Source organism: Panthera leo, chromosome B1, assembly GCF_018350215.1.
Source record: "Panthera leo isolate Ple1 chromosome B1, P.leo_Ple1_pat1.1, whole genome shotgun sequence".
Taxonomy (NCBI): Eukaryota; Metazoa; Chordata; class Mammalia; order Carnivora; family Felidae; genus Panthera; species Panthera leo.
The window spans coordinates 15,235,864-15,261,379 of NC_056682.1; the positions used below are offsets into that span (position 1 = coordinate 15,235,864).

Below are 25,516 nucleotides of genomic sequence, written 5' to 3' on the forward strand. Positions count from 1 at the left end.
AGGTCTGGCTTTTCTCCCAGACTGTGAGCTTCCTGCAGGCTGATGCCAGTCACGTTACTCTCGGCGGACACCTGTGAGACAATACATTTCTGTTGCGTAAGCCACCCAGTCTGTGGGTTGAGCTTGAAGTGAAGTGGGTGAAGATTGAGCTAATAGTCACAAAAGCCAGCCACGATTCTCTCCCGTGGGCTACCCCTAGGGATGGAAACCCTAGGGCTGGCAGCCCTAGGAAACTAATACAGGGGGGCAATCATGTCTTTATTCCTGCATGTTTTTCGTTTGTTTGTTGCCACCGCATCCGTAGAGCTTAGCATAGCAACTAAGGCGTAAGGAGAGCTCCATACATTTTTACTGGTAGAAAAACCTGTACTCAGGAGAACAAAGAGGAGATGTGCTTCCCCGCACTTGAAGGTCGCATAATGCGATGGAAAACACAAGAGAATGAGAAAGACCGTTCAAAGTGCATGCTTAATGCCAGGTCAGACACATGGGCGGTTGGGCTATGCGAGTGCCAAGCCCTTAACTCAGATAGGGTGGGCAGTGCTGGGCAGTCATCCCAGAAATCTCCCATAACCTGAATCTTGAAGTAAGAGTTAGTCAAGCGGAGAAAGAGAATTGGAACAGAACGAAACCAAACAGCAAGAGAAAACATGGACTATATGTGGACCTCTGAGATAAGCGGGAGCCTGAACATCAGGGGTCTGGTACAACCTGCTGAGTCTGAGAACCAAAGAGTGCATTTAAACGGGGGAGTAACGTGCATGGTCAGGCTGAGTTCTAGAAACTTCTCTCTGGCAAAGTGAGGATACATTCCAGGGAGATATGGCTCACCACCAGGAGGTTCACTGTTCTCTGTGAACATTAGAAATGGGAGGAATTCTTTATCAGTCCTCAACGTCAAGGGAAGGCAGCACCCCCAGGGCTGGGCCTCACCGGGAAAGCTGGGAACGTATATGCACTACCCCACAGACCAACTCCTATTTTGTCCTTTTAATGGGCAGTAATATCCCCTCACCAGATGTGTTGTGCTACTAATTTTAAGTTCAGGCAGTACCCACCCTCCTAGAATCTGCCTCTAATTCTTGGAAGTTGGGGTAAAACCACATGTTTTTCATCATTCCTCAAAACCACTAGCTCAAAGCACATACGTAGTTCTGTGACACAGGGGAAGAGGCTGTGGACATCTGTGTTGTGTTTCTGTTCCCATTCATATTTCTCTGGTGTATTAAAGCCAAATTGCACCAGGCTATAAAGACCATCGGGGAGAATCGGCGGGCAGACAGGATCCTGAAAGAATAAGGTTCCCCAGAGAAACCATTCCCAAAGGGGACAGGAGGCAGCGGAGAGGCTCCAGATTCCAGGCCATTCCCTTCACGGCATGACGCACATATGGGGTCTGATCAAAGCAAAGTCTATTTTGGGCCTGTCGTCTTGTTCTCATTATTTCTATCACCTCTCAGAGGACACGTGGTTGCCCTGAACACCGTGCTCACGACAGGAGGGAAAGCTGGCTAACACCACTCATCCTGCAGGGCAGGGGAGGAGAGCCCACTGGCGGGGCCCGCAACCATCAGCAGAGGGCTTCTCCAACACTGTTCCAGCCCAGCCCGGGGCCCCACAGAAGCCACCTGGATGGGCACAGCCTCAGCACTGCAGGTGTTTCCAGTACTAGCGCCCCTGCAAGCCCCACATGCCAGAGGACCCATCTGCTGACCTTTAGATTACGACAGGGGCCGGTATTGACATTCGCATCAGCACATTAAGGCAGCCCGTGCACAGAGGCCCTGCAAGATAGCTACAGAGCTGGGGCTCTCTGCGGAGCCCGGCTGCCACCAGTGGTGTGGGTAGACCCTGGCTACATGGAATTTCCCTGCTCTTCTGGATGGGTTTTGATGGGCTTTCCTTTCACTTCCTCTTGTAGACCTCCGGACAGTGTCGTTACTGATGCAGTGGACTCCACGTGTCCTGTGTCACCCCAGCAGGGCTTGCCTTGCAGCAGTGGGAGGCTTTGTCCCATGCCCAGAGGGGCACCTCCTAGGAGTGAGGGCTAGGGGTGCCCTCATCGGGCCCTGGGGACCCGCTTTGCCGCAGAAAGCTGTTGAAGCCTTTCCCCCCCTGCCCACCTCACAGGATGCTCAGGGGAATTCAGCAAGCCATGTATTCTGAGCCCCCGGGAGATGGAAAGGAAGGAAGAGGGAGAGTTGGAGCCCTACAGGTCAATGTTATTAGCGTTGTCAGGGACAAATATGTAGATGATGTATGGCAGCAGAGTGTTGAGACAACAGACCCTCAACTTCAATGTCATAAACTTACAAAGCGGTTTTTAAAAACCTGAACTGCTATCAGTATTCCAGCTGAGATATTTCACATGAGAAAACAATCAAGATTTCCATCTCATCTCAGATAAGAAGACATAGCAACACTCTCGGCCCCTCTAACTGCGGGTCAGCAACCAGCACCAGCTTGGAAGCGGCTGTTCCCTCCCAAGGGACCCATGTTCTCCAATCTGCCAGAATCCCACCGGGTCTCTTGTTAACAATTTCTATTGTTGCCTGGTCCCTACAGGCATTAGAGTTGGTGGGATCATGCTTACTCAGTGGACCCCAGGAATCCCATCTGGGGAGTGCCGGGCCAAAGCCCATTCTGGTGACATCCAGTCCTCCGGCATGGGGTGGTGATCCTGTCTGCTTGTCCTTCTCGCAGAGGGCCGCCATCGGCTTTCCAGCCCTTAGGAACAACTGCACAGAGAACGCTACAACGGTGAGGGAGGAAGACCCAGCCACTTACAGTCCAGGCAAGAGTGCAGGTCTCGGTGCAACTTGCTCTAAGTCCTTACGGAGCCAGGAATCGTTGCTTCTCTCTTTGTACCGTCTTCCATCAGTGCCGCCAAAAGGGGGCAAAGACAGAGCCCCCAGGACAGTGCACAGTTCCATCTGGTTAATGGTGAGGGCCCCGTTAAGTGGGAGCAGGCTGCCCCAAAGAACAATTTAAGCCTGATCTCTCAGGAAACGTCTCCTCGTGATTTTTAAGGGGTCAGTTCTCCAGAATTTTTCCTATGAAATTATTTCAAAACAACCAAAGACTGGAGATTTCGCACCTATTGACCTCATGTCGTGCATCCCGGTGTTTGAAGACACTGCAAAGTGCAGCCCACAGTAACAAAGGCTAAAAATTCAGACCCTGATAATCAAAGATGGTGGGGGGGAGGGGAGGTGGGTCCCATAAGGCTAGAACATTCGGCCTGCTGTGGGCATGAAAGAGGCCATGAGAAAAAGAAGAACTCGTTACCTTCTGTTTACATGGGTGCACAGCGTGTCTGTCTTGCTTGGCCTCGAAAGAGTAACAGAACCACCAAAAAGTGCCGGCTTTGGGAAATCCCATGTCTTCTCCGATGCTGACTGAGAAGGGCAGCAGACCCTCTGCCACAGGTTTGCTCCCTGAGGTCTGCTGACCGCAAGCCCGGGCTTTAGGGACCATTGCCTCGCCCTTATTTAACAGCCTGGCACGAGGATAGGCATATGGCACTTCTGCTAATACCCTCCCTCCCTGTTTCTTCACCCACCCAACCTCCCCGCTTTACACAGCTAACACAACACAGAACCGTTGAACTGGAATGTCTTAATGGAACGGGATGGCAGCTCTCTGTGAACGCACGGAGAATTCCGAATATCCTGAAGTAGGAGATACACCACCGTGATCTCCAGACCCTGGGGTCTTACTGAACTCCTACCACCTAGAATCCTTTAAAGCATTTCTTGGTTCCTCCAATTTCAGACCCAAGAAGCCAGGCTCAGAAAAGCCTCAGGATTCTTTGTCTTACCTGCCAGAGGCCCCCTTTCTGAATTCTGAAGACCCGTTTGAGGACCCACCCCTTCACAATAACTCACAACCGGCAAGCCCGTCCATGTGGAAGACCGGGTGTGCCCGGTTGGACCATGACATCATTTTTAATTTCTGGACTAAAACCGGATAATCACCTCCAGTGACAGAACCCAGCCATTTGTCCTAGACACTCATGTGCGTGATGTGGGACCCTCGCTGTTCAATTAGAAACGTAGTTCTGCCGTGGCTGAGGATATCCAAGCTTTCATGTGAACGGAGGGCTGAGTGTGCTATTGGCTTCTTCGCCCTGAAGAACTTTCGTCAGCTAATTCGGTGAAGTGTGGCAAAGCCCTGTGCCCTGCTCCTTCTTGAAGCCATACTCTCCAGTGCAATAGAAACGGACTCCTCAGAATAGCAGGAAACATGTGGGATTTACGGGGTGAAGATTGGAGTTCAATCTCCTCTGCAATTTACATTCTCTACAGCTCACTTTCCTCACCTGTCGGCTCTCCCTATCCCGTGTGAGGCTCAAACGACCTAACACTAGCAAAAAACTCCATTGTAAATTCTCATATAAAGTTAGTTATTAACTAGTACTGAGAATGCATGGAAATTTCTGTGAGATGATTTATAATGATTACATACGTGCCAAGCTGGCATGCACAGCCTCCTGAGACGTTCATTCTCTGTGTCCGCATTGTGTCTCTCAAGTCTGATAAATGTTTCCGGGGTTAAAAGTCTAGTTTCATGGGTTGCCAAGAAAATAAGGCCAACTGGCAAAGCAGTAATATCTATTGGGAGACCTTTTAGAGAATCCTGAATAAAGAAGGCAAAAATTAATTTTTTATTTCATTATTAAATACTAAGTGGTTGCTTATAATTATTACAGATAATTATTTTTCATTAACTTTAATCATATTATTAGTTACTTAATAATCACTTGCAATATGCTTATTAAAATAATTATAATTATTGATCAAATAATAATTAATTCTGCCATGTTTGTTAATGAATGAATGATGAAGAGGGTGTTGGAGGCTGTAATTAAAGATAAAACAAAATCAGAGGGAGAAGGCAGTTCATGTAATCAGACTTCCAGAGAACTGTAAGAATCCATATCTTGGAACTAGAATACACATTTTCTTCTAGAATGAATTCTCTGCATAGGTGTTTTAAAGCTTTAAATAGTTTTATCTTTTTTTATTTAAGTGTATTTATTTTGAGAGAGAGAGATGGGGAGGGGCAGAGAGAGAGAGAGAGAGAGAGAGAGAATCCCAAGCAGACTCCTTGCTGTCAGCATAGAGCCCAAGTGGGGCTTGAACCTAAAATCATGACCTGAGCTGAAATCAAGAGTTGAAGCTTAACCAACTGAGCCACCCAGGTGCCCCATTACTTGATTTTTAAAGAATGAATAATCATTTGTGTAGAAATTTTATTTAAAAAAATTCATGTTCCCTGGGGCATCTGGGAGGCTTAGTCGGTTAAGCTTCCAACTCTCAATTTCAGCTCAGGTCATGATCTCATGGTTCTTGGGTTCAAGCCCCACTTAGGGCTCTGCATTGACAGCTAGGAGTCTGCTTGGGATTCTCTCCCCCTCCCTGTGCCCCTCCCCAGCTTGCTCACTTGCTCTCTCTCTCTCAATCTCTCTCTCTCTTTCTCTCAAAATAAATACATAAACATTTTTAAAAATTCATGGACCCCAAAATATAATCAGCTGCAAACATGTTATCAGGTGAGCATTTTCTCATGACACAAAATTTAGGACATAGAGAATGTGATTTCTCCAGGATACGGGGAAAAGTTGAAGCCCTGGGCACTCAGGAAATTAATTAATCTGGAAATAAGGAAATCATTCCCTATTGCCCTAGGTTACCTGTTTATTTAAAAAAAAATTTATTAAAATTTTTATATGTTTATTTATTTTTGAGAGAGAGAGAGAGAGATGGAGCTTAAGCAGGAGAGGGGCAAAGCGAGAGGGAGACAGAATCTGAAGCAGGCTCCAGGCTCTGAGGTGTCATCAAAGAGCCCGATGCAGGGCTCAAACCATGCAATCATGACCTGAGCCAAAGTCGGCCATTCAACCTACTGAGCCACCCAGGCGCCCCTTAAAAACTTCTTTTTAATGTTTACTTATTTATTTTGAGAGAGAGAGAGAACAGGGGAGGGGCGGAAACAGAGGGAGAGAGAGAATCCCAAGCACAGAGCCCAATGCTGGGCTTGAACTCACGAACCATGAGATCGTGACCTGAGCAGAAATCAAGACTCAGACACTTAACCTACTGAGCCACCCACTCACCCCCAAGGTTACCTGTTTAATATGAGGGTTAAGGCTTTCCACCAATATCTGTGGAGGAAACTTTTATTAAGATTTTCTTTTGCCCTGATATGTAGTTGCTTCTGGGAGTCCTTAAATTCCTTGAGAGCCCCTGCCTGGGGACAGGGGGCCTCAAGTTCAAGTGACTGTGGGAACTGAGGGGCTGGAACAGGAAAGGAAAAGTCTGTCAAGGTGGACAGAAGGATGAAGGAGGCAGGGGACTTAAAGGAGGATACATGAAAGGATTCAAGGGAGCTAAGGGAAGATCAAAAGTGGTACAAAGAGGAAGGAGGAATGGAAGTGATGTGAAGGGAGAGGTCTTAGATTAGTCAGTCCGGGGAGCCACCACAGTTCCAAATTATCCCGAGTAAAATCATGCCAGCGAGACATTAGCACAGTGGCGGTGAAACATACAGTCAGGAGGGATTTATGAAGGGGAGGTTCAGCTGACTGAGAAGTTCCTGTAGAAAAAGGATCAGGAGGCGCCTGGAGGGCTCAGTTGGTTGAGTGTCCAACTTCAGTTCAGGTAATGATCTCACAGTTTTGTGAGTTGGAATCCCACTTCGGGTGAGCCCAAACCTAGCTCTGGGTAAAACACAAGCCCCAGGTGAGCCTGCCTCCCTCTCTCTCTCTCTGTCCCTCATGGGATTCTCTCTGTCTCTCTGCCCCTCAATTGCTTGCACCCTCTCGCTCTCAAAAATAAATAGAAAGGAAGAAAAAGAAGAAAGAAAGAAAGAAAGAAAGAAAGAAAGAAAGAAAGAAAGAAAGAAAGAAAGAAAGAAAGAAAGAAAAGGAAAGAGAAAAGAAAGAAAGAAGGAAGAAAAAGAAAAAAGGAAAGAGTCTGAAAGAGAAAGAAAGAAAAGACAAGAAAATTACTAAGAGGAGACATTACAGGTAGGGGATTCTTGCTAAATTGACTTAGGATTCTTGCTGACAGCAGACCAGGCTGGTCAGATATCAAGGGTGGGGGAAGTCACTAAAGTGACTTAGGATTCTTGCTACAACTGGTCTAGGAAGGCCAAAGACAGGGCCCACTGGTGAGGCCCAGTGAGAAAGAGGGCTCAGAGGGGCCTGGCTAAAGTTTGGTCAAGAAGAGTGTCTTTGCCAAAGGCCACTGAGTGTAGTATTTATGATGGGGTTTTGGCTGGTGTTAACAGAGCTGACACTGTGGCACTTTCCTAGCAAATCATAAAACATCAGGTCATGTAAGAGTTTCGGAAAGAAAATGTTGGAATTCAAATGAATTACTTGAGGCAAAAAATCACTTCCGTGGGCAGATTGCACTGATGAGCCGGTGAAGGAACCAAGCTCTAAGCTCTTAATGCATCACCTTTGAAATAGGGCTGATCCAAGGCATAGGTGTGAGGAGACAGGCCTGTTTGTCTACAGGCAGATTCTGTCCAAGACTCCAGACCACGGAGACAGGAGAGAGAGGGCTCTCTTAAGTCCAGAGCCCAGTTGTAGGTCTGGGTCCCCCATCCCCTGACTGGGCTCTGATTAGAAACAATAAAATGTCTTAAGAGAAATGCTATAACGTCTGCAATGACCCTCAAAGGACTTCAGCATAGGCAGTGTGGGATCAGTCTCTGGTGCAGGTGCAGGTAATGTTGAAAGACTCTATCAGAGGATGAATACACACTCCGGGGAACGTTTGTTGGAATTTGAAGGAGTATCAGATGCTCTAGAGGCTGCTAGAAAGCACTTCCCCTGTCTCCACTCCCCATAAGAACCAACGGCTTTGTTGTTTAGCATAATGGATCTTAGAAGTAATGGTCATTGGTGGCATTAATGATGTTCAAGATACATGAGTTTGTTGAAAATACTGTATCAGACACTCCTGACCTTACTTAAAACAGGGTATTATCGGGGCGCCTGGGTGGCTCAGTCAGTTAAGAGTCTGAATCTTGATATCAGCTCAGGTCTTGATCTCAAGGTCATGAGTTCAAGCCCCGCGTTGAGCTCTGAGCTAGGCACGGAGCCTACTTAAAAACAAAACAAACAACAACAACAAACAACCCAAAAACAAAACAAACAAGTATCAACAGAACAGTTGATAATGCATGCCCTTCCCAATGCAATCTCTGTTTTAGGATTTGAAACCGATCTGTATCCACAGCTTTGTAGGAAGTTTCTCTCACCTGACTCTGACTGAACGTGGAGCTAAATCTTGCTGTTAGAATGTTGTCACATCTGCCTTAAGCGAGTCTGTTATGCAAGGAATTTGTCTGAGAGCCAGTAGGACAGAGAACTGTACTTCACTGAGTTTACAGAACTGGTTGTACAACTTTTTCATGCCTGCTGGCTTCCAAATGTTTATTTTATGGCCAAATTCAGTCTGAGACTTGCTTTCATTGTAACAAAGCACCTGGTAATGAAGTTCAGAGGCACATAAGCCCACATACGAATGTCTGTGTCCCTTAGTTTAACGAGTTCCCCCCAAAGCTCTAGAAAGCAGGCACGTATTGTTAAGGACCTTTGTTGTAACAGGTGTTGTTATATTTCTAGGACCTTGCATATTGGTTCTTCACCATTAAACCCTTTTATAGCAAACCTCCCCAGCCCGTTTATTAGAAGGAGTAATAAAACTAACTAAATGGCATTGAGCTAGGGGTGAATTAAAAGAGGACACGCTGCCACTCCAGGAACCATTTTTTTTAAATGTGTGTGTTCCTGTTTGTATGTTCGTGTGTGTGGATGAATCAGTTCAGCTTTTGAATGATACTAGGATACCAGGCTGGTGTCCTGCAGCCAGCAAAAGCCCCTTGAGGCTACCGTTTCTCCCCTCTGGCCTGATTCCAGTGTTCTTTTTACATCATTTCAAAAGGCACAGAAAACCTCCCCGCTCAAACTTACTTTTGCACTACTTGCTGGTCCTTTTATTAACGGTACGTGCTGCCACCCATTGTGGTCTGCTTCTTTCTTTGTTCCCAATCTCACATCTTTGTACCACAGATACACCAGTGTGGGACTCTCTGTGTCCATCAACTTTTGTTTTGCTAAGTAAGAAGATGCTTACTTCTGGCTGTGGAGTGCGCTGTGAAATTCCTTTGGGGAACCCTGCAAATAAAATAAATAAGACCATCAGGAGTCTTTAGACTTATTAAAATTCCAGACTCTCTAAAAACAACATTTCCTGTCTAATCTTAACGTTAACAAAATGATCAATTGAGAGCCAACATGTGATTTGGGGATGAGCTCTTTTGGGCATTATCTGCGTGACATTTAGAATGGCCAAGTCATGGTCTACCTTAACTGGTCAACGTGAAACTTCCATTCTTCTCAGATGCACTTATAAATATCACATAAAGGTGTGTACGTATATGTGATGTGTGAGGGCTCACCCACCGCAAAACAGCAGAGAAAGCTGATAGAAAGTCATACCATCAGTTTAACTTCTTTTTCGCTCCTGGCCTTGCACTTAGCTTTGTGACCACTCCGAGAACAAAACCAACAGGAACATATGGTCACACAAAATTGTCATGTGTTGAATGATTCCACAGAGGTGTTACTGGACAGCAAAGTTTTCAGAAAGGGCCTTTGCTGTTTGTTAGTGGCAAAAAAAAAAAAAAAAAAAAAAAAAAAAAAAAATTCCTTGAAGGGCAACTACCTCTTTAAAAGCCAGAGGATGGGAAATAGGGAAGGGAAAAGGCTATGTGATAGGAATTTATGCCAATGGAATGCAGACGAGTTGTACTTATAAGGCCTTGTACTTGTCCAGCTGGGAGTGGGGCTGTTCAGGGAAGCCAAGGAAATGGTGTGCTTTTGGACACAGCAAAATCCAGTGATCATTCTTGATAAAAGCTTGTGATATTTATCATCACGTTTGATGTAGTAGAACGATTCCTGGAATTTGAATCAAAACTCTGGGTGGGAGGACCTGGTTCCTTAACCATTCTGAGCCTAGAGCTTTCTTTTGTTAAAGGCAGATAGTATCTCTCACTGAGGTGGGCAGCCTAATCAGAGGGGTAAATGAAAGTTTCTATGCCAGTACCGGGAACACAGGAGATCCTCCATGAAGGTTAGTGCTCCTTTATTAAAATCAATAATATAAGTGTACTTTGTGTATAGCCTTAGTTAATTTTATGTTTGATTCCCAGTTATAAAATCTTTGAGGGTTGGGACCTTTTTTTTCCTCTGCAAAAATTAATAGCAATAAACATAAAGAATTGATGTGTATTAAATTTTTGTTAAATGAATTGCACTTCTTAAAAATACGTTAAAAATGCTAATATAAGGCAACTTCCTTTTACCTCTGGAGACAGCCTGGAGGTTATCTTTATGACTCAGTGAAGAAAACCCCTCTGTACTGATGGGATAGCTGAGCTGAAGTTAGGAATTTAGGGAGTAACAAGAAATCCCCTCTCCAAATATAAGTTTGTAGAATCCCTTTCTCTGTAGTCTAGGACAGGAATCAGAGTGCAAATATTGCTCGGCACCTAATCAAAACACAGGCTTCCCCTTTGCTCTCACTTTTAATGCATTGGCACCTGTGCAGGAAAAGAGCAGAAAAGGAACGCATACTCTGCAGTCTTCCATGGCCCCTTCTGTGTTCATCTGTAAACTGGAGGTTGGAGAATCCCTGCACGGAGGCATGCACACAGCTGACTCCTCCTTGGGTACTGGCCTGATCAACAAACAGTATGTTATATACTCCATGAGGGCCACATGGTTGAACTTGGGTCTGACAAAATATCTTGTCTTCTGGGCTCACCTAGAATCCTCTTAAGGTCAGGACGGCCAGTTGTAGTAGCCCTAGGTCACTGACATCAGGAGTCTCCACATTCCTTTGCCTCGACCAACTGATCACCCTGAGTGTTGTAGAAACTAGACTTATTCTGGTTCATAGAGGCACAAGTTCTCCATATTACTCTTTTTAATATAACTTCCTTCACTAAAAATGAGGTTGGGAAAGTATTTTGAAGATTAAATTCTTGAACAGGCCCTCAGAATCAGGAGGTTCCCAGTATTTCTGCTGTTCTTTCAATTTTTCCAGAATCAATCTCCTTTCTCCATTTACCCTGTCATCTCTGTCATTAAAACGCAATTCTCGGGGCACCCGGCTGGCTCAGTTGGAAAAGCATGAGACTCTTGATCTCGGGGTCATGGGTATGACTGCAACCTTGGGTGTAGAGATTACTTAAATAAATCAACCTAAAAAATAAAAATAAAATATGATTCTCTGTTAATTCCACTTGTCTTTGCCTTGGGACCACCTAGCCTGGGGTTTGGTAAAGTTTTTGACTCCATGACTGTCAACCATTTGTCTTTCCATTATTCAAGGACTCGAGCTTTCGCTGCATTCCCCCTATACCACTAACCGAATTTTATAGATGAGCAAAACTGAAGCTCAGACAATATATAACTCAACAGATCTAATTTCAACATCTAACAAAAATAAACTGACTATAATCCACCTATGATTATGGATCCCTTTACTTTTTTTTTTTTTTTTTTTGGACTATTTTGCTCTTAAATAGACTTTTCCAGCTATTTTACCTAATTAGCTGCCAGTGTTACTCGTCTAAATATCTTTGTTATTATTTTCTCTAAGTCGATATACCATCAATTCAAGAGGAGAAGAATAGGTTTAAGACTGGAGATTGGTAATATCTGTTCAGGGGGTCAAGCCTTAATCACAAAATCTCCTATATTTTGAATGATACGATAGGGGAGATAAACCTTTCTTTTCCTCTACCTTCCCACATTCAATAGCTGGAGGACCTGCAAATAAAGTTGACAGAAGACAGATTAACAAGAAAAAAAAAAAAACAACAACAGATTTCGTTATATCAGAATGCACTGGAGTTCGCAAAGAGACATGATTCAAGGAGGGAATTAGTATTTGGGGCATATGCGCACACATGTATACGTATGTATGTATATATGTGTGTATATATGTATATATGTGTGTATATATGTATACATACACACATATCATTTTAGGCGAGACAAAGGAAAAGGAGTTGGGGGTTTCTGGCGGTAACTTATGGGAAGTTAAGGGAAGGAAAAGTAAATAGGGTTGTTCAGAAAGGTTTGTCATGCAAATAAGAGTCACCTCTGGGGCTCAGAGTTCTCTGGAGTTCTTGTCTTGATAGGGCAAGAGACACGCCTTTATAAATGGAAATTTATGTTCTGCTTTTAGACTGGGAGAGGGGAGAGAGCTAATTTCCTTTAGCTCAAGACAATCCTTACGCCAAGGTGGCACATTTAGGGGTGGGGTGCTTGGTTTTCTTCATACCCAAGAGCCTGAACAGGTAACACTGCTGATTTGGTATTGGCACACAGCACCCCCATTGTTATTTCTGTTTCCTGCAAAGGGGTATAAGCTCCTTAAGGGGAGGAGAAATGGTTTCTTTAGTTTCAAGTTCGTAGTGTTCCCTCTTAAAAGCTACCCTTTGTTCAGTGCCCATGCTACGTCACGTGATGTGGATACGTTCTCTCCAGGACACTTCAAGGTAATATAAACATCTCACTTTATAGATGAAGAAATTCAGGCTCAGAGAGGTGAACTGACTTACTAAAATTATTCAGCAAATATATAGCAGAGGACTCAGGCCTAGATCTGTGTTTCAGTCAGGATTCTCCAGAGAAGCAGAACCAAAAGGATATGTGTATACAGAGAAAGAATTTTATCCAATGGAATTACCCCCACAGGACTATGGAGGCTGGCAAACCCAAATCTGCAGGTGAGCCAGTAGGCTGGATACTCAGGAAGGAGCCAATGCAGTTCAAGCCCCAAAGCAGTCGGCTGTAGAACTCCCTCTCGCCTGGGGGAGGTCAGCTTTTGTCCTGTTTGGGCCTTCAACTGTTTGGATGAGGCCCACCCACACCATGGAGGGCAATGTTAATCACATCCAAAAACACCCTCACAGAAACATCCAGAATAATGTTGGACACATAAAAGTAACTATCAGCATCTGTTAACAGCCAGTTCCACATTCATTTCTTCTTATTATACATAGGTTCTTCTCAAACATGGGTTAATTGAGGGGCACCTGGGTGGCTCAGTCGGTTAAGCATCCCACTTGGGTTCAGGTCATGATCTCGCAGTTTGTGGGTTCGAGCCCCGCGTTGGGCTCTGTGCTGACAGCTCAGAGCCTGGGGCCTGCTTCGGATTCTGTGTCTCCCCCCTCTCTGCCCCTTCCCATGCTCACGCTCTGTCTCTCTCTGTCTCTCAATAATAAATAAACGTTAAAAAAAAATGGGTTAATTGGTGACCTTGAGTCAGGTTCAAGCCCTGCACACTGCTCTTGGGCAAAAGCTTCCCCATCTTAGGTGAAATATATAATCAGTTCTATGTAAAAGGTCTTATTTACAAAGAAAATCTTTAAGGGATTTTCTGCCTCCTGAAACGTAAAAAGCAAACCTTATATGAGTGGTTATAAAGAACACAACCATTCTCTAAGCATCCTAGCCACAGAGCCAGCTTGAGAGACCTCCAGGTAAATTTTAGAAACCCATCTAATACAAGGAAATAACAAGAGGTTAGGTTGTTATATTTAAGCAAGGCCATTTTATTCTTACTTTCTGAGAGAAGAGCAAAGGAGAATAAAAACAGGCTGATCACATGCTGGGAATCGATACCATGTGTAATGAAGTTCCCCTAAAGTTGCAGTTATATTTTAGCTTACTTTATATACCAATTTTGCTCTTAAAATATTTAAAATTTTTTGATTAAAACCGAAAAATGATGGCTTCAAACAAACCCATTCCCCAGTCTTTCTGTCATTCTGGAAAGTTTCACTGGTGGGTTTGAGACTAGAAGCTGAGTGGTAAGGTCAGTAGAAATGGTTGGGGAGGGGATGTCCAGCTAAAAGAGGAAGTTTGCAAGTGATCTGGGATGGAAAAGCTTTGGAAACATAGTCTTGTCTGTTCTTTCAGCAAAGGGGCCCTGCATGGAACCCGATGGCCCAAGGCATCCAGTATTTTATTTTCATTTTGGTATGTTTATATCAAGGTAAAATACACACAACATAAAATTTACCATTTTAACCATTGTTAAGTTTACAATACCGTGGCATTAAGTGCATTCACAAGGTTGTACCACCAACACCACCATTGCCAAGACTTTTGTCATCATTTCAAACTCTGTACCCATTAAACAGTAAGGCCCCTAGTAATTTCTGATTTACTTTCTGTCTCTAAGAATGTGTCTATTCCAGGTACCCTACATAAGCAGAATCATACGGTTTTTGTCCTTTTGTGACTGGCTTCTTTCACTTGGCGACATGTTTTCAAGGTCCCTCCATGTTGTAGCCTTTATTCCTTTTTATTTACAACTTTATTCCTTTTTATGGCTGGATAATATTCCATGGCATGTGTATACACCACATTTTGTTCATTTCTCAATCCGACTTATTATTTGAGAAGATGTTCACCGAGAACAAAAAGGATGTTTTCTCAAAGGATAAAAAGACATTCCTTTCTGTTGAACAGGATGTGGTAGGCAGGTATCAGTGTGAGGTACGTAGCTAAAAGCACACGGATAGCATTGCCTGGATTGGCATGAGAGCCCAATAAAAATCCTTCCCTATTGCCTTAAATAGGTAATCCTAGTTTGCTAAGAGTTTTGGGTTTTTTTGTTTGTTTTTTTGTTTTAACAAGAATGGATATTGTATTTCTACATACTAACAACAAACCATTGAAATGGAAATTATAAGAAAAAAACACCTTTTAAAATAAGATCAGAAATATTTAAGAATAAATCTCACACAACTAAAATATCTGTCCACTGAAAACTATAAAATACTGCAGAGAGAAACTAAAGAAGGTCTAAACAACTAAGGAGATATATACCATTTTCTTAGAAAGAGGACTGATCCAACATTGTTAAGATGAGCATTCTCCCTGAAATTGACCTCTCCAGTGCAATTCCAATCAGAGTCTCAGCACATTTGTATGTGTGTGGAAAGTAATAAGCTGATTCTAAAATTTTTATTTTTTAAAATTTACATCTAAATTAGTTGCATATAGTGCAACAGTGATTTCAGGGTATATTCCTTAGTGCCCCTACCCATTTAGCCCATCCCCCCTCCCACAGCCCCTCCAGAAACCCTCAGTTTGTTCTCCATATTTATGAGTCTCTTCTGTTTTGTCCGCCTCCCTGTTTTATTATTTTTGTTTCCCTTCCCTTATGTTCATCTGTTTTGTCTCCTAAAGTCCTCATATGAGTGAAGTCATATGATTTTTGTCTTTCTCTGACTGACTCATTTCACTTAGCATAATACCCTCCAGTTCCATCCACATAGTTGCAAATGGCAAGATTGCATTCTTTTTGATTGCTGAGTAATACTCCATTATGTATATATGCCACATCTTCTTTATCCATTCATCCATCAATGGACATTTGGGCTCTTTCCACACTTTGGCTCTTGTCGATAGTGCTGCTATAAACATGGGGGTGCATGTGTCCCTTCGAAATATCACACCTGTATCCCTTGGATAAATGCCTAGTAGTGCAATTGCTGAGCCATAGGCTACTTCTATTTTTAGTTTTTTTGAGAAACCTCCATACTATTTTCCAGAGTGGCTGCACCAGCTTGCATCCCCGTGATTCTAAAATTTTTATGGAAATGTAAAAGACCTAGAATAGCCAAAACAAGTTTTTTGGTTTTTTTTTTTAAGAGCTGAATTTAAAAAGAAGGGGATTAATATGACTAGATCACAAAGCTTACTCTAAAGGTACAGTCATTGAGAAAGAATAATTTTGGCATGAAGATAGACAAATAAAGTGAGGGAGCATAAGAAAAAGTTGAGACAGGGGACAGGGGACCCACACATGAATGGAGAATCAATGTTTTACAAAGATGCAAAAGCAAGTAAATGGAGAATGAGTCTTTCCTATTTTTCTACTGTGTCATCTCAACAAATGATGCCAATCCAACTGGTAATCCATACACAAAAAGCTCAATCCATACCTTGCACAATATACGAAAACTATGGATCATACAACTAAATGGAAAACCTAAAACTGTAAAACTTCTAGAAGGAAATATTTGTGACCTTGGGTTAGATCTCTTACATATACCACCATAAACACGATGCATTCAAAACAAATTGATTAACTTTAACTTCATCAAAATGTAAAACACCTGCTCTTCAAAAGATGCTATTAAAACAGACAAGTCACAAGCTAGGAGAAAATATTTTCAAAGCACATATCTGAAAAAGGGCTTATATCCAGAACATATAAAGAATTCTCAAAATTCAATAATAAAAAAACAAACCCGATTTTTAAATGGTCAAAATATTTTAACAGACCCCTCACTGAAGAAGATAAAATAACTACACGAAAATACGATCAACAGAATTTGTCATTAGAGTAAATTAAAACCATAATGAGACACCGTTATACCTTATTAAAATGGTCAGAATCTAAAAGACTGAACACAACAAGTTTTGCGAGAACGTGGAGGAATCGAGCCCTCACATACTGCTAGTAGGAGTGCAAAACAGTGTTAAGTATTTTGGAAAATAGAGTGGCAGTTTCTTAAAAATTTAGATACACACCTATTATATGATCCACTCATTCCACTCCTAGATTTTACCTAAGAGAAATGGAAGCATGTGTCCCTCCAAAGACTTCTACATGCATGTTCATAGAAGCTTGATTGGCAATAGCGCAAAACAAGAACCGACCCAAATGTCCTTCGACAAATGAATAGATAAACACGCCGTGGTGTTATCTGTGCAAATGAAATAGTACTCGGCAATGTAAAGGAATAAACTGTTGATGTATGACAGCACAGACGAATGTCCAGATTATGCTGAACAGAAGAAACTAGAGAAAAAGATGCAGGATGTGTGATTTCTATATATAATTTTGGAGAGTACGAGCTAATCTATAGAGGCAGAAAGCAGATGGGCTTTACTTGATGGGGGCTAGAGATGGGGGAGGACTCACAGAGGGGCACAAGGAAATGAAACTTTTGGTGGTGATGGATGCTCATCATCGCAGCTGTGGCGATGGTTCTGTGGGTAGCTGCATATGACAAAACTTCTCGAACTGTACACTTTAAATACGTGCACTCAAATATTGTACATTTTGCCATATGTCAATTACGCTTCAATAAATCTCGAAAAAATCCACCACTTTGTGCTCCACACACTATTTCTCCAGTTTAAAAAGCCCCTTCTGTGGTTACTACCACATTTATTGGGTGAGAGACCCTATATCGATGTCAAGTTACAGCTCACAGCGGGATCATCGGTCCTTATAAGTGCCTGTTGAGAAAGGCCAGGCATCTTCAAGATGCGAAAATGCGTGAGGAAACTAGACTGGAGGCAACTGGGGAGGCAACATGGATACGTGGAAGGTTAACAGGACAGATGTGGGTTCAAGTTGCAGTGCTGCTGCCCACAGCAGAATGACTTAGAGGTGGCTTCTTAATTTGTCACAGTATATCAGCTGGGGGTACGTGGTCACGAGCATCAGAAACTGATTCAGGCAAAGATTTGGAGCAGATAAGAACCAACAGCTCCAAAGCATCTCGATGGCAGAAACCAGATCTTAATAGTTTTATCCAGAATTTTCCTCCCTCTGGTCATGAATCAAATTCCAGAGACAGAGCATCCAATGGGACCAGTCCAAGTCACATGCATGCCCCTTGACCAGGAGGGGGATGCGCATCTTCTTAGCAAGTACAGCAGAAGGGATTTGGGATGCTATCAGCAAATGAAGGTAGGATAGAGGCTTGGTGCAAACAACAAATGGCACTTTATCAGTTATATATTGCTGACTATAGATTTAGTGGCTTAAGAAAATAACGATTAGGGGCACCTGGGTGGCTCATTAGGTTGAGCACCTAAGTTTTGATTTTGGCTCAGGTCATGATCTCATGGCTCATGAGACTGAGCCCCAAGTCGGGCTCCGTACTGACAGACAGAAGCCTGCTTGAGATTCTCTTTCTCCCTCTCTCTCTGCCCCTCCCCCATTCACACACTCTCTAGCTAGCTCTCTCTCTCTCTCAAAATAAGAAAAAAGAAAACAGTGATGATTTCTTATTTCTCATAAATCTGTGGGTCACCCGGGTGGTTCCTCTTCTAGTTTTGTCTGGCTTGCTCACGTAGTTGCTTTCAGTGAAAGGCAACTTGTTGGAAGGTCCAAGATGGCCACACTCACACGCGAGAAGTGGGTACTTGGCTGTCAGCTGGTGCATTTTGTTTCTTCTCCACACAGCCTCACATCCTCTAATAGGGCTATACATGCTGCTGTTATAGGCATTATAGGACAATGGTCCAAATGAATGAGGGCAGAACCTGCCACACCTCTTGAGCGGGGGCTCCGGAACTCACATGCATGTCTCTTCTGGCACGTTCTATAGGCCAGAGTAGGTCACAAGGTCCTCACAATTCTGGGAAGGGGGAGGCAGTGAAGAACTAAACTGCGCTGCTGCATGGGAGGGACGGCTAGGTTACACTGCAAAGAGCGTGCATACTAGAGAGGGACGTTTAGCCACTAAACAAGCAACCAGTGCCATTAAAATATTTTCCTCATTATGAAATTAGACTAATAACTAAATTCTAGAGTTATTTTGATAATTAAATATAATAACATATTTGGGAGCCTTGACATATAAAAAACACTTGGTGAAAGCATACCTGTTATTAATGTCATTAAAGGTTAAGGTTATAGGGGCACCTGGGTGGCTCAGTCAGTTAAGCGTCGACTTCAGCTCAGCTCATGATCTCACGGCTCATGAGTTTGAGCCCCACGTCAGGCTCTGTGCTGAAAGCTCAGAGCCTGGAGCCTGATTCAGATTTGGTATCTGCCTCTCTCTCTGTCCATCCCCCAATTGCATTCTCTCTCTCTCTCTCTCTTTCTCTCTCTCTCTCTCAAAAATAAATGAACACTAAAAAACATTTTTTTAAAAAAGACTAAGGTCAGAGACAGGCCTCCCTCAAGGAAAATTTCTTCTTTTAAAATACTTGTGTTGTTGGGGTGCCTGGGTGGCTCAGTTGGCTGAGCGTCCGACTTCAGCTCAGGTCATGATCTCACAGTTCATGAGTTCGTGGGTTTGAGCCCTGTGTCGGGCTCTGTGCTGACAGCTCAGAGCCTGGAGCCTGTTTGTTTCGGATTCTGTGTCTCCCTCTCTCTCTGCCCCTCCCCTGCTCATGCTCTATCTGTCTGTCTCTCTCTCTGTCTCTCTCAAAAATAAACAAACATTAAAAATTTTTTTAAATAATAAAAATTAAAATAAAATACTTGTGTTGGGGCAAATGGGTGGCTCAGTTGGTTGAGCACCCGACTCTTGGTTTCAGCTCAGGTCACGATCTCACGGTACACGAGATCGAGCCCCGAATCTGGCTCTGTGCTCACAGCGCAGAGCCTGCTTGGGATTCTCCTTCTCTGTCTGCCCCTTCCCACACTCGTGCACACTCTCTCTCAAAATAAATAAACATTAAAATAAATACAAACGATAAAATACTTGTGTAACTTCTTTTCCGGCTTGGTGGAACCTGCAGGACATACGGCAGGAACTGAATTTTGCTAATTTTGGGGGGTAAAGTGCTGCCTATCCTTTCCTTTCTGTAAATTCCAAAATACAGGTGGAATAGGGGATTAAACACAGTGAAACGGTAGTTTGGTTTGCCTTCAATGTTTGTGTTTAGTTTATATGTGTCTACGTCGGTCAGTGTCCAGTCAGCAGGACAGAAACTACTATAGGAATTTCAAACAGAGGGGCGGTTCACAACATGTGAAGGGCTGGAGGAAAATGAAAAGGAAGCTGAGATCATTCAGAGATCAGTAACAGCAGGAAGCGACTACCATCCCAAGGCTGAATGAGCCCCAGAAAAAATGGTGTGATCCAGAATCCGCAGCCGCTCTGCTGCTGAGGCTGCTGGTATACCCACTGCTCCACTGCTCTTGTCGGGCCGTCTTTCAGGAAGCCAGGAGGCTGAACTCCCACCCAGGGTTGCCTGTCACTGCTGCTGCTGCCTGAGCCAGAGCCAGAGCTCGGGAACTCTGCCCTACAGAGGCTGCAGAAGCCCCCCTGCCCCACTGCTGTTGAAACTCTACCACCTGAGCACAAACCCACATTCACCTGCTGTTGCCAAAGCCTTCAGCAGACATGGAAGAAAAATTGGCTTTTTCTCCCACCTCCCTTGCAGCCTCCCACTGCTGTCTGCCCCACGGGTAGAAGCTAAGTGGAAGCCAGCCCGCTGGGGAGTCTGGGAAGTGTAGTTCACAGGCTTCCGGTCCCTCTGGAGAAAGGCGGGAAGGGTGGGAATGGAGTCAAGAGCCGGCAAAGAGCAAGCAGCCCAGCGTGTGAGTCACACACAGATGTTTCACGTAGCGCCGCTGTGTGTACCTCCAGATGTTTTCTGTTCGGGTCTGTGGGAAGCAAAGGGAACATATGTTGACTTGTTTCAAAACTTCTCGTAGAACGCTATCATGCCACGTTTAACCATCTGATAATCAAACCCCTCTCCCTCGCGGCCATTTACTCCGTTCCTCCTTGGGCTTTGGCAGGGGATGTGTAAACACTGGCAAAAACTTGCATTTCACACTCACTGTGCAAGATACCAGGGAAATCTTCCTAGTCTCCTGCCTCCTACCCACTTGAGAGCGTTTCATTAAATACCCGATGCCTGTGTACATTGTATGGGACCGCTTATGCGAAGGGACAGCAGAGCCCTTATTTTGCCTTCAACGGGTCCCAAAGGTGCTCCTGGTTTTCTCTTCAAAACTGTCATCTTTTATCAGTGATCGCACATGAAGGGCAACAGAATGTGCCACCCCAAAATATGACATAGCACCCCCAAATATGCTGCTTCAGTGAGTTTTTCTTTACATTTTTTATTATTTTTTTAATGTTTATTTATATTTGACACAGAGAGAGACAGAGCGTGAGCAGAGGAAGGGCAGAGAGAAAGGGAGACACAGAATGTGAAGCAGGCTCCAGGCTCTGAGCTGTCAGCACAGAGCCTGATGCAGGGCTCAAACCCACAAACTGTGAGATCATGACCTGAGCTGAAGTCAGACACTTAGCCAACTGAGCCACCCAGGCACCCCACTGCTTCTGTATATTGATTATTTTGAGCTGTAAGCAAATACAGGGAGAGGCTTTCTCTGAACTCCCCTCATCTGCCTAAAGGCAGATACTCCAAGAGGAACTCAGTTGTCATAAATCCCCTCCTGTGAGTCTCATCAACCTGGGAGAACTGACTCTTGTCACAGGAAAGGAGCCTAGAAGTCAACCCCGCACCCAAACTAACTTTGTCACAAACTGTCACACCACCCATCTATTCTTCCAAGGGCCCATTTTTCTTTCCTAAAAATCATTTCCTCTCTCCTGAAAGGCCTATATTCTCCTTCCCCTTTCTCTATTAAGATGGCTTTTAAACCCAAATCCTAACTCACTTGAGTTGTTCATTTGTCCCTGAGTATCTCCCACACACATAAGTATACATGTAAATGCATACACATGTACATTATATTAGTATATACAGGTATATACAGGAGGTATACATGTTAATGAACATCTGTTTTTCTCTTGCTAATCTGTCTGCTATCACAGAGGTCTCGGCTAAGAACTCAGAAAGTAGAGGGAAATTATTTCTCCTCTCCTGCACACATGAAGTCTGGATGCACAATAATGCTAATGAGCTAGCAATAACTGTTCCTTATGAAACAAGGTCATTTCCCCTGGACACCTGAGCACAGACTTCTTTAGACTATTGGATTTTCTCTTAGGTTTATTGAGCCCGGTTTTCCCTTCATGGGCACAAATCAAGCTGCTGCCTGCAAGACCAGCCCTGGAAAGGAGACGGGTAGGACAAGTGTGATAGGGCAGAAGACACTCTGACAAATGAGGCTTGGTCGGAGCTCAGGGGAACTCTATCCTGACGCTGGAATTGGCTTCTCAGGTAAAATCAGGTCACACTGAACAGTGAAGGCAGTTGTAAAAATGGAAAGTGAAGCAAGGCTTGTTTTGGAAGTGGCCATCCCTGGGACTTCGAGGCAGCTTAGATCCCTGGCTGGGGCTCCCGAAGGGGCTCCAGCTAAGGCAATGTCAGGGGTACAGCTGCACATGGGGCATTTCGGGGTGTATGGATGGCACATTACAAAGAAGTTTAAAGATGGAAACCAGCTCTACTATTTTCTCTTTCCAATCCTGACAATGACCTTCTAATATCATGTTCTTTTTGGGAAGCGGGGAGCTTGGGGGACCTCACAGCTGGGGAGCAGCAGAGCCAGATTCAATGCCCTGTCTGTTCCACCCACACAGGAATGTGAACAAATCCCTGTGACTGGCTCCCTCTAAGGGGCTTGAAGAACAAGCCTCCACTGAGCGTTTGTCGTGTGCCAGGCACCGTGCTGTGTGACACGCACATTATGTATTTTAGTCTTCCCAAGTACCCTGAATGGTAGGTATTGGTGCGCCCATTTTACAGGGAAGGATCATAAAGTCTAACATTGTTAACAATACACAGACAGAAGATTCGAACCCAGGTCTGGCTTATTCCAAAGCCATACCGTTTCCATGACAAACAGCCTCTCTCTTTAGAGAGAGCGCAGCGTGGAAGAGGACTGGGGGTGGATGACTGCTGTGGACAGATGTGTGTGGAAACAGGAGAGGGGAGAGCCCAGGTCTGGAATGACCACGCACGCGTCACAGTTGCCTTACCCCTCAGGTCCCCTCTTCCCTGCCAGCGTCTCTCAGTGGCGCACACTACCTGGGCCACTTCCTTTTATTTTTTCCCAGAACCCTGTATAATTTTGAATTTGGGATCCCAGACGAATGTTTCTGCTGATCTCCCCCACAGCGGGGCCCCTTCCCTGCCACTTTCGCTGCCTACATCCCAACCTACCAGCTCTAGGAGTAGGGCCTTTCATTCTACACAAGGCCTCCCCCTTCATAAGGCTGTAAATACAGCTGGGCAGAACCTAAGCCTGCTCTTTAATTGCTATCCCTGAAGACCCATGACATCACTGTGCACCCAGGGGATGGTCTCTAAATATCCTCTGACCAACTGAAAAAACACATTAACCTTTAAAAAAAAAAAAAAAAAAAAGCCCCAGCATTTTAGGAAAAGCATAGCCACTCAAGTCAGTTTCATGGGGCTCACTTTGGGAGTTGCAAGCAACATTTTGAACAGCTACAAAGCATGAAGAAGTCAGTGGCATTGAGCAAAATGAAAGAAGTAAACTAAAATATGTTGCCATTTTTCAAAAATCTCTTCCTTTTAAATTTGGTGTCACGGGACAGTATTTCCTGCCTAGGCAGCTTGGCATGTCCTCACCCCACATACCCCGCTCCCCTGTGAAGAAGAAAAAAAAGGAGGAAAAGGAAATCTTGTGCTATTGGGAAATTGCTGGCTAAAATTTCCTTCTATCTCAACACTTTGTCCTCCTAACCCAGTTCTGAGAATGATCTCAGTGGTCGAAAGGTTTACACATTTAAAGCCAGACAGAACTCAGAAATAGAGAGACGAGGGAAAGAAAACGAGATGATCTGGTCACAGAACAAGCTATTTGAGACAACATCGTCTATAGAAAAATGGTTTAAGCACCATTTTATGAAAAAGCATTACGGGGAAGCAACTAACCAGGGATTTCCTCTTGGCAAGGAGTTTGGTACTGCTTTTGGTATGTCACATCCTCCACATGTCTTTCCAGCAGGTGACTGAAAAAGCAATGATGGTGCTGGGGAAATTCTTCCATTTCACAGCAGCTACAAGACAGACCATCCCAAGAGTCTGAAAAGATGCATCCCCGGCGACAATTTCTTAGGAGGTTTCAAAGACAGATTGCTTTGGGGAAAAAAATAAAATAAAGACAGATTGCTTTGTTAACTCTCAGTGAACTCCACAGTATTTTCAAAATGCTGCCTGCCTGCCTTCAATTTTACTTCCTCTTTCAGCTGTGGAACAGCAAACCCTGTTGCAGAAATTACCTCTCCTACTGTTCCTGAGGCTTCAGCTCCAAATAGGAATGGATGCATGGATCCACGTGCTCAATACTCTGTCTCTGGGACCAGGAGCTCATACTCGAAGGGGCTACCTTGCTTCTCAGCACCGTCCGATTTCTGTTGACTCAAGAATCCACCCAGAAATCTGGAGAAACGTCTCCGGTAGAGTGACACCAACTGTCCCTCCTCCAGTTTGTGCACCGGCCACAACATACAGGAAGGAAGTCACAACTTAAAAATATAATTCACACAGAAGCATTCGGCCAACATTTAAATCTTAATCTGAAGTCTCATGATTCCCACACTGACACTGGAGAAAGATCCAATGTCATTAATCGTCACACGGACACCTTAGACCATCTCCTCTGAGCTGGGATCATCCTGGGAGAGCTGCCTCAGCATAGCCGGTGGAGTGCCCTCTGATGAGAACTCTGCCCATGGCTGGATTGGAGTCCCACATCCATACTCCCCTATGTTGTGGCTATGTCCTTGTGCCTAGTGGCAAATTCCCCAGGCTTTATGACACGTCCTTGGATCTCCTCAAGTTCCACTTGAGAAGGGTTTTGGAACTCGCCTCCTGACTCTAACGATAGGTGCAAAAAGCTTGTCATTGCCAAAGAAGCATTCATCAAAGTCTCTGTTCTTCCACAAAAGGATCCAAGTAAGGCTTCCTCCACTGGAGCCTGCCCACCAGACAGAGGTCCAAAGGCGCGGTCTGGTCACACTCAGAGCCCAGGAGGAAATTTCAGTGTCTCCACCCAGAGATCAACGGGGTTTTAATCCCTTGAAGTCAATGGACTTCTCCAGATTGCCTTTCAGTAAAAGGTCTGTTCTGACTTCTGATATGCATATCTATTTTCATTTTTTTAGATCACTTCCCGGTAATAGCCAGGACTCACAGATGACCGACTCCTTTTGTAACACCCCAGTTGGCCTCAATTCCTCCCCAATGCCTGCTCCCTGATGGTAAGGTTCTGCTACCCAGAGGTCAGTGTGAGGCCAATAGGAGAGCCATCTGGCACCCAGGACATGGGAAGTCATCATTTTAATCCACTGACCATCTGGGTCTGTTAAGAGGCCTGTGTCTGTGGCCTGGTGCTCCGTTAGAAAAATTGTTTTTCTGAATGTAGACTCCAAATCATCACTCCATACAAATGAAGTAAGATACCTCGCCCCAGATATGCCTTCAAGGTACTGCTCCTTGACTCTTGGTACACGAAGACCTTACTCAACCCTTCTCCCTGCCTGGCTGATGTGAATTGTGTATTTATCAGCCGACCGAAGTTCTTTCCATCCTGGTTTCGCAGGCCTCCCCTGATCAGTGTTACGAGTTGCATAAACAACCTTATCTTTTGGCAGCAGTTTTGAAAAACATGTAAGTCCTTTTCTTTTTCCTCCAGTGCTCCCCCGCCCCGCACCGGGTACTGTACTGAGCTAGTGCTGACTCTCTAGACTTTTCCCTGGA

General features: G+C 44.3%; 1 long non-coding RNA gene across 2 annotated transcripts in view; it reads right to left on the reverse strand.

Annotated features, from left to right (window-relative positions):
* Positions 1–9,015: 9,015 nt before the first annotated feature.
* The window catches only part of LOC122217374, a 38,426-nt gene continuing 21,925 nt past the window's right edge, over positions 9,016–25,516 (reverse strand). Inside the window, exons 6-8 of one of the 2 annotated variants that reach the window (XR_006201442.1) lie at positions 23,690–23,893; positions 20,182–20,471; positions 9,016–9,193 (exon numbers count right to left, since the gene is read on the reverse strand). This is a non-coding gene — a long non-coding RNA (uncharacterized LOC122217374). Of the gene's footprint in view, positions 9,194–19,572; positions 20,472–23,689; positions 23,894–25,516 lie in introns of those variants that run through there. The other variant, XR_006201441.1, reaches the window with a different exon arrangement.